The 4,074-nt window shown below is 34.4% G+C and overlaps 1 long non-coding RNA gene across 1 annotated transcript; it reads right to left on the minus strand.

Moving 5' to 3' along the window:
* Positions 1 to 670: 670 nt before the first annotated feature.
* On the minus strand, positions 671 to 3,280 carry LOC136825022 (uncharacterized). The gene is made up of 4 exons (XR_010849212.1): positions 3,090 to 3,280; positions 2,840 to 2,899; positions 2,552 to 2,673; positions 671 to 1,264 (listed from the first exon to the last, which is right to left on the minus strand). It is a non-coding gene; the product is annotated as an uncharacterized lncRNA (long non-coding RNA).
* Between the last annotated feature and the right edge of the window lie 794 nt (positions 3,281 to 4,074).

Here is a 4,074-nt window from a genome sequence, read left to right on the forward strand (position 1 = left end):
TAAAAATAGTTTCACCGTGATTTTGAGAGAGAGAGAGAGAGAGAGAGAGAGAGAGAGAGAGAGAGAGAGAGAGAGAGAGAGAGAGAGAGAGAGAGAGAGAGAGAGAGAGATATATACTTTATTCAATTAAAAAATTTAAGTGTGCTGTCTTGTATCACTTGAAAATACTAATTTACAAGTAACAAGGGTTATTTCAATAGGTCGAACTATGTTTATCCCATTTAATTTTTATTTTTCTTAGAGGGTTAGTTTCCAGCTGGTACTATGGGTTGGTCACCTGTTACCACACAGACAAAAGCTACCATACAGAAAAGCCCGATGTCACTTTTTCAGCTTTCATTCCAAACAAAAACTACCATCTTGCTCTTAAAGAGCCATTACATTAAACACTCCTTACCATCCAACACCTACTTTGATATGGTTTTAATCAAGACAGTAATATAAAGACTACAGCAATTTGACTAAAAACACGTGTTTGCTGCCATTATCTGTACCACTAAACCGGAAGTCCAGTTTTTAATATTCAATAACTACCTGCAGTAATGCACTGCAGTAATGCAAAAACTTACACTAAAATTACACTGAAATCTCAATGCTTTATTTTTGTTTTAGAGAGTTTTTGGCGACACTCATTCGACACTATTTTTTAGTTTAATTTAAACAGGCCAGAAACAGCAGGTAAATTTAATAGTGACAGCAAATCTTACAATAGTTCTTACAATAGTTTTGAAGTTTGTACATTTTTTTACATCTGGATTTTTCAGTGAAAAATGACAACTCTCCAGTCTTCTGCCATAAACTTTACATTAAACCACATCAGCTGACAGGGTTTCCCTTGAGCTAAACTAAACCACAGTAGTTTCAGGTACATTAAAACAGTAAGACACCGTAACTTTTCTTATATTACCAAATATTGGTGCATATGGTTCAACTTCTAGTATAAGCTAAAATAAGAATTTATATCAGTAACTATTGTTAAACCATGACCTTTAATTTATTCAGCCTTAAAACTTACTAGTTGGCTAAAGTGAAAATTCATATCCATGAGGACTATTTAATATTTATTGAAGTGGCAAATTAACTAATCACAACTTAAAAGCAACCAATTCAGGACAGCTTATACCACAGAGCGAGGTACTTCAGTAACATCAGGCTTCATTCTCACCTAATTCAAAAATCCATTGGGGGCAAAAAGTTCTTGAATATCATATAGTTCGTATTGTTTTAAACAGCCCTGCTCCAGTAAACTGTTCCAATAAACATCCTGTAAAGCAAGAAAAACGGCAGAAATGTTTGTTGCATTTATGTTTGTTGCATTTATGTTAAATGTATAACTTAGAATTTTAATAAAGACAGTAAAATAAAGTTTCATTAATCTTAATGAAGTTAAGCCTCCACAATAGATCCATCTTTCTCCTATACAAACCACTTAATCTCACCACAGCAGCAAAGAGCAGTAAAAAGTGCTAGCAAATCAAGTAACCAGTGGTACCAAAAAGAGCCAACAAGTGAAGTTAGGCACCCCCCAAAAAAAAAAGACCGTATAAAAGGTCACTAGGTCAAAACTGCCGGGCAAAACTACAAAGGATCAACTGCCCAGGGGTTTCAAGTGAAGCCAAAACAGAACCTGGCCTTTATTAACTAGCACACCGAAATAAACTATTGTTGGTATATAGGTTTACGGACTATATAAAAGCCATTACAAAGCATAGGCCCGTCTATTGTATTAATGTGAAAACAGAGGCTTCACGATTGTATTGCCAGCATGAATATCACTTAAGTTTAAAACTTTAAACAAAAGCTAATTTGAACTACGAACAAATGAAAAATCTACGTTGTATGTTGTATGGTTTCAAAACTATAAACTAACTTAACAGTTCTATTTAAAGTTCAAAGGAATTACATAAAACCGTAATGTTTAAAGCAATTAATTACCAAAAAGTTACTTGTTTAATAATGAAACTTGAAAGTTATCGTACTTTAAGTTTAGGATTACATACAGAATTACAGTTAGCCAAGTAAAATTTATTACTGCTGAACTTAAGAAATTATCTTAAAAAATTAAAGTACTTTAATTTCAATTTTTCGAAATATTTGTTAGCTTACATTAACTTACTACTAAAATATCTTAAAAATTCTTAATATAGCAAAAAAAAAAAAAAAAAAATTAGAACAGTTCGGCATAAATCTTTAAATCAGAAAATTTGTCAAGGTACGTTTACTGAAATATCTTATTAAAAGTTCTTTATATAAAAAAAAAAATTCTAGAAAAACAGTTCGGTACGAGCGGTTACGTATTGAATCTTTAAATCAGAAAATTTGGCAAGGTACGTTAACTTACAAAAAAGGCTAGACTGATGCACCTACCACTTAAAAGGAAATAATTGGTTAGTAGTCGACCTCCCATGCACCTGTCTGTCCATAGGTCATAAGACCTATGAACAGTGCATGGGAGGGGCCTCCACCCCTACAGGGGCACCGCCCCGGTAGGGGTGGAGGTAAAAAAAAAAAGTGTTAGTAATTGGCGGTTTATAACTGTCTTAAGCCAAACCTGGGAAGGGAAGATGTCCATTTTTGTGTAGGTTGACAATTTCTGGGTTACGAATTCTGACTTCTGCTAGATTTCCCATAAAACCTGTTCGCTTCACAAAGTAGCTTGGGCTTCGCCAAAATCTGTAAGGTGCAAGTTTCCGTTACAGAAGTATATGAATTAGCCTTAAAGTAAAGACTAACTTCACAAGATTTAGGTTACATATAAAGCTTTAAAAAAGTTTAGCATTCAAGTCACGTATGATTTTAACAGGCACAACCTATACGCAAAATAAAGTTAAATACTAACCATTATGTATCATCCGAAATCTTCTGATCCTGATATGACCCACGGCATGCAATTTATAACCTAGGGGAGAGAAAAAAATAAGCTATATAACGGTTAAAGCTTTAAACATCGAATGAAAAAAAAATTCTAAAACAACTATTCATAGTCTTTCGAAATAAAAATCAAAGTTACTGACAGGGGAAATAAGACTTAAAATATCACTAATAAAGTGGAAATAAGCAATTTTGAATATGACCGTAATGAAACTTACACTTTCCAGAGGCTGGCAAAGTCGACACTACAATATAGGTTATCCCTCCATGTACTCTGACCCAACCGCAACTTCCACCGGTATAGTACTGGCACAGAATTACTTCCTTCTAACGTAGCGGGAAATAGCCATGAACTACAGACTTCCGTCGACAGCCAACGCACCAGAAGCGAAGCGAAAACTGAGTGAATTGCTGGACCCACTTGCCGAGAAGCCCTCTGCTGTTGACGTCACCCCCTTCAAGGATCATGGAGTAACCTGTCTTTAAACCTGGACTATTTCCGCGAAAGACTACGGCGTCCTTGCTTCTTTTTTTAAGGGGAACATTTAAAAGGATCTGTTGATGCTTCACCGCTAACTGATTGATTCTGTGCCGTATGACTTTTCGGTTCTTTGATAACATTGGCCTATGCGTATAACAACGAATAACTATTATTAATACTTTACCGAACAAAAGAATGGAAAGGTTTTGGTGGGATAATTAAATTGTTACGTTGTAACAAATAAATCTTACTGAGTTTTTTTTTTAGGCTAAATAGAATTTAAACTCATCTGACGGCAAGTTTAAATACTATATATTGTTTTATCTATTGCAGTTTTATTTAAGAATTCCCAGTCTTGTTTTAGTCCATGTTTGAGGCTGCAGTTTGTTTTCATAAGTTTGCTTATAATGCATAACTGGACTGAGAAAGTAAGGATTTCATTTTAAACATTGGTTAAACTTCATTAAACATCTTTTATATTGATTCCTCTTAATACCTTTCAGTGCCGTTTCTGTTAACTATACTAACCATCATAACCACCTTTCCCAACCCCTCCTTTTCTGTCACAATGTTACTTGTCATTCGAGGAATACAAGGAATATATACTTGTCTCTGAAAATTTTATGCGTAATATTTATTACCCATCCTCCTATAGAACTTACTTTCTCGTGTAGCTGTGCTCATTAACCATTTGCTATTTTTTTTAATGGCCAGGGGTCATG

Source organism: Macrobrachium rosenbergii, chromosome 36 (genome assembly GCF_040412425.1).
Source record: "Macrobrachium rosenbergii isolate ZJJX-2024 chromosome 36, ASM4041242v1, whole genome shotgun sequence".
Classification (NCBI taxonomy): Eukaryota; Metazoa; Arthropoda; class Malacostraca; order Decapoda; family Palaemonidae; genus Macrobrachium; species Macrobrachium rosenbergii.